This window comes from Vicia villosa, linkage group LG4 (assembly GCF_029867415.1).
Source record: "Vicia villosa cultivar HV-30 ecotype Madison, WI linkage group LG4, Vvil1.0, whole genome shotgun sequence".
Taxonomy (NCBI): domain Eukaryota; kingdom Viridiplantae; phylum Streptophyta; class Magnoliopsida; order Fabales; family Fabaceae; genus Vicia; species Vicia villosa.
In genome coordinates this window covers 170781020-170790416 of record NC_081183.1, presented here as the reverse complement: position 1 = coordinate 170790416, position 9397 = coordinate 170781020, and positions in this window count along the sequence as shown.

Sequence of the window (9397 nt, the reverse complement as noted above, 5' to 3'; positions counted from 1 at the left end):
GTTGCATATTTTGGTTGACTTTTTAAATGATATGTTATTGTGATTTTTTTTTTAAAATATCCAAATTTTTCAAAAAAATTTCACAAATAACCAACATTTCAAAATAATTACCAAATGACCAAAATTTGAAAAAGAAAAAAAAAACATATTATCGCCAAGCCCAGTGGCGACAACACTATATTTTGGGCCAAGCCGTCAGGCCTAGTGGCGACTTCTCTTAAATTTTGGGCCAAGTCGCCACCTAGGGTGGCGACAACATTCATTTTGTTTCTTTTCCTATAAATACAAGCTCATTCCTCCACTAAAATGCACTCATTTCTCCACCAATTTTCTCATTTTTCTTGCACATCTTGGTCATGAATCACATAAGGCCTCCGTCAAACCCCTCATGCCGGTTAAATTTTGGAACATTCATTCTTTTGACCAACTCAAGAGGACTCTGATGTCTTTTTTAGAGGGGGGTACAAACTTGGCGAAGTCATCAGAAGGATCCAGAGGCTTAGAACAAGGACCTCGTCTGATACCGGAGAAAAGGAACGTTGGTGGAATGACGTGGAAGGCGATGTTGATTTTCTAATGATGCATGGATCTGATGACATTGTTTTGACTATTGTTATTTCTTATATTTTAATCGTTTTTTTGTGTTGTTGTTTTAGTCTTTGTGTTGTTGTTTTAATCGTTGATTTTAGATGACATTTTTGTTCGTATTATTGTTTATGTCGTTTGCTGTAACTCCTTTGACTAATGAAAAAAAAGTCAATTTCATTGGTAAAATAAATTACAAATAAATTACAAAGAACATTGATCCTAAAAACTATGTGGTGGAACTAGATTCACGATTGAGACATTTGTTCTTATTATGCCTGACCTGACGAAATATACTGCACTTCCTTTGTATTTTATCAATGGCGTTCATTTCGGTTCTAATACGCTTGCTGTTTGGTCTATTTCAGTTCTATTATCTTCACAATAATAGAATTCTATGGTGAATAAAGTTTGTAATCACTATAAATTAAAATTAAAAATTTTAATTTTTTATCATTACAAATCAACTTGCTATTAAAAAAAATGATATTTGAGTGAATAGGTGATTTGATAAAAACAACAAAAAAATTCTCCCTCTCGTTCAAACAACCATCATATCAAAAAAGCAGATACAAATCCACAAATGGCTAATTACTCCGTAACCGATTTGCACCGTTTGACAGAGCCATAAACCGATTTGCACCGCTTGACAGAGCCATAAGTTTTAGTTCACCGTAATAAAAATCTAAACATCTTAAAAATTCTATTCACTTCTTCTCTTTTTCTTCAATATAATCTAGCAAGTGAATAAACCAAGATACCTAATGTAAAAGGATAAAAAAAACTAAGTTTAACCTCTTTTTAACTACTTTAATATATTTCAAATATATATTTATTGGAAATTTTCTTAATTAATAAAGACTTTATGAATCGATACTTAATTCAAGATGAAAAATAAAACTGAAACTTATCTTTAGGATTCATGTAATTTCAATGAGAAGGTTATGACTTTGATAGAGTAATGACATTCTTGTAAATTTCTTAATTCCTTAGTTCTTATTCTAATGGGATAAGAGAATAAATATTTCTATGATATTTTCTAATGCCTACAATTGAGGACCATAACCCCTTATTTGTAATCAGGGTCGGCCCAATCAATTTGGAGGCCCTGTTCTAATTTATAAAATATGGCTAAATTAAAAACAATTCAATTTTAAAAATTATAATTTTACACCTATTTTTAATAGAAATATATAAAATGATAGATATTTAAAAACAAAATTATAATTTTACACGTGTTTTTGAAAAAAAATAGATGTAAAATCTTTTGGTTTTGTAATTGAAAAAAACTATTTGAGCCTCTCAAATTCAGAGTCCTGTAAATAGAGAAGACCGACTCTTTACAAAGCATTGTTAATTGATTGAGTTATATCTTATTTAAAATATGACAAATAAACAAATTAAATCTATTTATTTCTTGAATTAATGTATTATTAGATTGGAGTGAAAATGACTGAAAAATTATTTTATGTTTATTTCACTTAAAAATGCTAATTTATTTTTTTGTCACTCAACCAAACTATTTTAGCTTTTCTAAAAAATTGAATGCACAATTTTTAATATAAAATTTATGCATTTAATTCTTTATAAGTATTTTGATGGCACACACAAATATTTAGAGTACTTTATGGCATGAAAAAAATATATTCATTAATACAATACAAAAAGAGGAACAGATTACTGAAAGTACTAAAATGAAGAAAATACAAAAATGAAAATAAAGAAAAAAATTGAACTACGTGGGCTCTCCAAAAATATTTGTGATCATTGATTTATTTTATACATCAATGATCACAAATATAAACAAATCATATGGAGGTGATCAATACATGTCAATTTTCAACTAGTCCTCCTTATTTTAATCAAATTAATATTATCATACAAAGTGCAATAAACTGAATAAACAAACTTTTTTTCTGATCAGAACGTAATAAAAATATACGAGTATGCATATATACTATCAAATATAGAACATAATTGATTAAGAATGACTAACTCCCACAAAACCAAATAATCCTCTAATTGTATAACACTCAAGTGAGTAGTGTGCTCATGAAAGACCTTGGATGAAAATCCCTTTGTCATAGGGTTTGCTATCATGGAGGCTGTCCTTATAAACAAATGTTAAGCTTATAATCCTGCACACTTATAAACAAATGTTAGTATACCCAATTGTTCTTTAAGTACTATGTTAACATCAAAACCCAAGGGATATGAACAATTTTTTCCAACATGCTGTCGTCCAATGCAACACTTGCTGTCGGATAAATGAATATTCAATTATAGTATTTGTTTCATTGCTTTTTTGTATTTTCTTACTGTCATTTTTACTTGTTACGTGTGTTGCCTTGAGTCTCGAGTTCTTTCCACTAAGAGTTGGATGGCATATGAGGTTGTGATCGAGAGTTTTATATAAGTGCACTTTCCCAAATTAGATGTTTTGTATGATGTCAAAACTAGGATGTTTAGCGCTTCTGTACATTGGACGGTATCATTTGAGTCGTGATGTGCATCTTAGCATTAGGAAGCATAAAAACATCTTTAAATGTGTTAGAAAAGGTTGTGTAAATTAAGAAAAGATTTCATGCAGTAAAAACAATTTTTAAGTGAAAAACAGGTTTATGTAGTTTCTGTTTGGATGTTTTGACACATGAGTGCTTTCAGGTTGACACATAGAAGAACATTTTCTTCTATGAGTCGACAGATACGGGTTATGTGTTGACACATGAGCACTTTCAAGTCGACACATAGAAGAAAAATTTCTTCTATGAGTCGATACATACGACTTATATGTCGACACATGCTGTTCATTTTTAAAGCCTATAGATTATATTTCTCTTGTGTCGACACATGACCTGATATAGGTCGACACATGCATTAATATGAGTCGACACATGACTCATATGTGTCGACATATGCAACAAAATTTTTGAAAAATTGCATTCTTTTCTAAAAGTCTAGTTTCATCTTTTGTCTCCAACTTGCACACATATAAATACCTCATACATGCATCATTTCGAAGTTGATGAAATCATAAACATACAAAGATTGCTCTTCATTTTCAACCTCCCATCTAAGCATACACAAAAACAAACTACACATAATCATTTTTTGTTTAAGTTCCATCTAGATTGGGTTTATAATGTCCAATTTAGGTTGTTGAATTGTTAATTGGGCTGAGAGTATTTGGGGTTTTCATGGAAAAAACTGTGAGGGTTTGTCCTCTAAGATCAAAGTGTTGATTTGGGGTTTCGCACAAGACTTCACAATTTGGGTTCCGCCGAGTGAAAGCTTCAAAGAAGGTAGTTTTTTCGAAGGAGTAACGCTAGCCGGAGGATCGTTTAGGAGTATTGGGTCACGATAATTCGCAATTGGATTGAGTCGAGTGAAATCTTCAAAGGAAGTGGTTTTGTCGAAGAAGTAAAGGTAATTGGAGGATCAATTGGAATTATCGGGTTCTTGATCGAGCTCAAGATCAAGGAAAGAGAAAGAGTAAGGATCAACAATAAATATAGGGTTTGTAGTATTGGCTTGCCACATTTCTCTTGTAAACAGATTTTGAAAAGTAAGATTGATTATCTCAATTCCATTTGAAATTGGGGGTAGAAGTATCCATAGCAAGGACAATTGGTGAACTACCTAAATAAAGTCTTGTGTCCTCTCTCTCTCTCTCTCTCTCTCTCTCTCTATATATATATATATATATATATATATATATATATATATATATATATATATATATATATATATATATATATATATTTATCTCTCATTTACTTTCAATAGCAAATTAATGAATTATGAAATTATGCAATAGATACGATTAGCTTAATTCTATATCATTTCAAAATTGTTTTGTTGTGTTGATTACAATCATTTTTATTGTAATTGGTTTTCAAATCAACAAAACCTTTAAAAAAATTCTGATCAAAACAAAATGCACATTAAGTGTTCGATAAATTGCTTCACTCAATTTTTGTTTAATAATTTCATTGGAAATATATTACTTATGTGTTTAAATTCAAATGTATTGTGTTGATTGTTGAAGTAGATTGATTCTACAGCTTTTCATTATCAATTCAATCTTAGTGGTTTAACGCGTATCTAAATTTTCCGATAACGGTATGGATTAGACGACTTGATTTGGACATTTTGCGTTGTCTATATATAGTTAAAATGTTTTAAAATAATATTTTTAATTGGGGATTTATTACCCCCGCTCTAGATAAGTTTCCTTCGTCTAACAAGTGGTATCCAAGCTTTGGTTTATTATGTGCTTCAAAAACATTTATTATATTATGAAATTTTGGTGTTTAGATCTCAGATGTACGAAAGGATATCGAGACAATGATCTCTAAACCACACACAATGACAAGGTATAAGATAAAGTAGTGCAAAAACTTTAAAAAACACAAGTAATTGTTCATCTAGTTTGATATAAAGAATACCTACTCTGGGGGCTACCAAGCCAGAGATAAGTCCACTATGATAGTATCAATTCAAAGTACTATGCAAACAACCTCCAATTCACACGTAAACAACCCATGCTATACTTCTACCTGAGACTCACCTAGGTATGAGACCCTTCTCAATCCCCCTCAATCACAATCGTGATAATCCATTACAAAGCTTTAGAGGCCACACTTCCAAGACACAGTCACTCAATGCTTAAAAGCTTATGAATGAACACATAACTTACAACTCAAAGAAAACACACAATTCAAAGAAAACACACAACTCTTCTATCAAGATGATATTAGATATGCTCATAAAATACAAGATCGCACAAACCCTAACACAAACTAAAATGTAAGTTCCACACAAATAATAGGTTTGTTGCTTGCTATTTAAAACAATCTTCTGAACTGGACTTGGGCTTCAAATCGCAAGTGGAATGTTATAAGGCCTAAGTATAATTACTAGTTTTTTAAAAAATTTAAATTCAAACAAAATTGGAGTGTTACAACAACCATAAGTGGAATGTTATAAGGCCTATGTATGATTATTTGATTCCTTAAGCTTTATTATCAAGTGTGTACCTCAAAAAGTAAGTATTAGATTGAAGACGAGCCGAATTTTAAAAGGCAATATCTTACTTCACCTCTTGGGAGTTCTTAGGCATCATGTGCGCTTCCAAAATTACCCTTATGCTTTCGGAGATACACATTAGGAAGCACATCATTTAATGAAATAGCGTGTTTACGGAGACGCACCTCCGGAAAAAACTAAATTTTGGCCAAAAAAGGTGCTTTCTGATGTGTATCTCCAGAAGCAGGGGACATAAATGGAATTGCGTTAGGTGCCTAAGAGTATCAAGAGGTGGATTGAGATATTTCTTTTTGTAATGGACTGAATCAATAGAGAGAAAGCCCACTTCACTAATAACTATTGTAATAAAATTGGGTTGACCAATTGTAGTAGTAGTAGTAGTGAGCTTGACTCAAATAATTAATAAAAAAATTGAGAATTTCTTTGTACACCTCTAGGGGTGAATTTCACCTCTGAAAATTCTAAAATGTCATTCAGAGATGCATCTTCGAACACACTCTTTTTTGGATTTTTTTTTGGTGAATTCGGATATGGATCTTCGAAGATACCATTTGTTCCAATTGTCGTCAATTTCGCAACAAAATTAATAAATAGAAATAAAAAATTTCTTAAAATAATTTTTTTTATTATTCCTATAGATATAAATATTATTATTTTGTATCAAAATTATATTACTATAATTATTATTATTTTCTAAAATAATTATTTTAATATTATTCCTAACTGAGATAATATTTTAGTTAATACTATTGCCTCTTTATTTTAATATTATTATTATTTACTATAATAATTATTTTTTATAATAGAAATTTTTTATTATTCCTATACATATAAATATTATTATTATTTATTATAGTTATTATTATTTTATATAATAGTTATTTTCTTGGCATATATATATATATATATATATATATATATATATTATTAAATATTTTTATTAATATAAGATTTTAAATATTATATAAGATTTTATTAATATTTTTTTACTAAAATTAAATATTTTTTCTTAAAATAAATAATAATTGAGTTTTACTGATTATATAAGTTACAGACAAAAGGAATTTCAATCGAATCTATTAATTTTTGTATTTAAAATTAATGATAGATATTAATATATTTTTAATTGTATGAAATGAAAATAATTCATATTTATATTTTTAACGATTTGGATATGTCTGATCTTAAAAATAATTATTTCAGAGATTCATCTTCGAAAACACCTAAAATACTTATGATGTGATGCGTTAGAATATGTATCTCTGAATACCGAGAGTATTCTGTGATTTTTGTCAAAAATATCTAATTGAGTTTTACTGATTATATAAGTTACAGACAAAAGGAATTTCAATCGAATCTATTAATTTTTGTATTTAAAATTAATGATAGATATTAATATATTTTTAATTGTATGAAATGAAAATAATTAATATTTATATTTTTAACGATTTGGATATGCCTGATCTTAAAAATAATTATTTCAGAGATTCATCTTTGAAAACACCTAAAATACTTATGATGTGATACGTTAGAATATGTATCTCTGAATACCGAGAGTATTCTGTGATTTTTGTCAAAAATATCTAAGTAGATAGAGAGGTCTACAAAGAAATTCTAAAAAATTTGACTCACAGTAATCAATAAAATCTTAGTTGATAACTATTAAAATTTATTAAATTAAACAAAATGTTGAGAGAATCCCAACAAATATTTTTATTAAAAGATCTTAGTTGAATAAATAGTTTAAAAACAAGAAAACTTATTAAGTGTTTTATCTATAACAATATATAAAGGAAAAATACTGTTTTATGTATACCAATATATAAAGGGAAAACATGATTTTGGTGTAGTCTATTTTCTTTTCTATTTTACCCTCTAAATATTTCAAAAAAAAAATTATATTCAAAAAACGATGAATACACAACGATCACAACCGATCCAGCCCTCAAAGCAACAAAGCTCAACAAGGAGTTACATCATAAACTCAACTATGTGTGTCCTAAGCCTAGTATTAAACCAACCCCTATAGACAATAATATCAATAATTTGTTGGATAACAACCTTTATATCAACAAGGTTACCAAAGCAGCAGCTATTACTGTATCTCCACGCACTATATAGCGTTTCAGTAGCAGCCAACTTCAAAAGGCCTGATTTCCAGCCCTCCCCCTTACTGTGGTCCAAGATCCAAACCAATTCCTCATTCCAAGCTTTAGGGACATGACTAATATGGAACCAGTGAAGGACAGCAGACTAAATAAATTTCAATTGAATACAATCATAGAATAGATGATCAATCGTTTCGGTATGAGAATAGAAAAACACGTAGAAGAGTGTAACATACCAAACCTATGCAACCTTTATTTCGTAGCTAACTTCCTGTGGCACGCCAACCACATAATCAAGGTGGCACGAGGCCTTGTCGGATTGTTAATCATTAGATTATGTCATTCACAAGCAGGCTCCTTAACCATATGGTTGTAAGCAATCTTCATTTTAAACTTTCCTTGAAGGCACATCGAATTCCATAGTTGCTGCATATTACTGACAGATTCTCTTTGCAAAAGGATATGCTTCATGATTCAAGTCCCATTCTTCTTCACATCAGCCTCCACAATATTTTGATTATATTAATTTTAAACAAAAAGTAACTACAATCTACATTCATAAAATGGAAAATGCATATTGTTAAAAAAAAAATGAAAACTTCTCGACCATTCATTATCACTACCACTCCATGATTCCAATTAAATAGAAAATTAAATTTAAAAAATTAAAAATTATACTCTAAAACGACACTTAAAAAGAAACAGATGGAGTACTAAATATCACTACTCTTATAAAATTATAACTTTTTAAATTTATAATTTTTTCATAAAATTAAATTAAAAAAATTAAAATCTTATTATTTTACACGCATTTGTACATGGAAAATGTGTATTGATAAGAAAATGAAAAACAAGCAAGAATAAAATCTCAACCATTTATTATCACCACAACTCTATAATTTATATTTAAAAAAAATTTAAATTTTAAATTAATTTAAAATTCACTTTAAAATAATGACACAAGTGTATTCTTACCTTTCTTCTTTAAATTACTTAATATAAGTAAAAATAATTTGAAAATAGAGAAATATCTGCCGCCCACATTATGTTGGTTGGGTTTCCATAAAACAACAATAAAACTTCCAACGCACGAAGGCTGAATTTCCAATCCCTTCCACCAACCCATTTAGCACGCCTTAACTTTCCAGGTCTACTACTTTCTCTATTTTATTTAACTTTTCTTTTCTTGTATTTAATGAACATATACTCCAGTCATTGATTTTTTTTTTCAAAATATACTCATTAATATTTATGTTAAAGAAATAAATTATTTTATCACTTTTTACAACCATTTTATTACAATTAATAACGAAATATCCAGTGTAATTAGCCATAATTTGATAGGAAGTTTTTCCTATCAAAACTATAGTCTAGGGTTTGTAATAGAAAAAGGGAAGAATACTAAAAATGACAATAAAATAAAAGATAACTTTTCATTTGATTTTTCATGCCCTTCAAAGTCTCTAAAGATTACATATATATAGTACTCATAGTGGATACTTAACTAGAAGGCTCAAACACTATAAAAAGCCCAATTACATAACAATACAAAGTACTACTAATATAAATTAGGAATTACTTTAAATAACTAAATTATTTATCTAAATAATTTCTCTTCTCTATCATTACCAACCCCTTCAAAAACAACTTTGTCC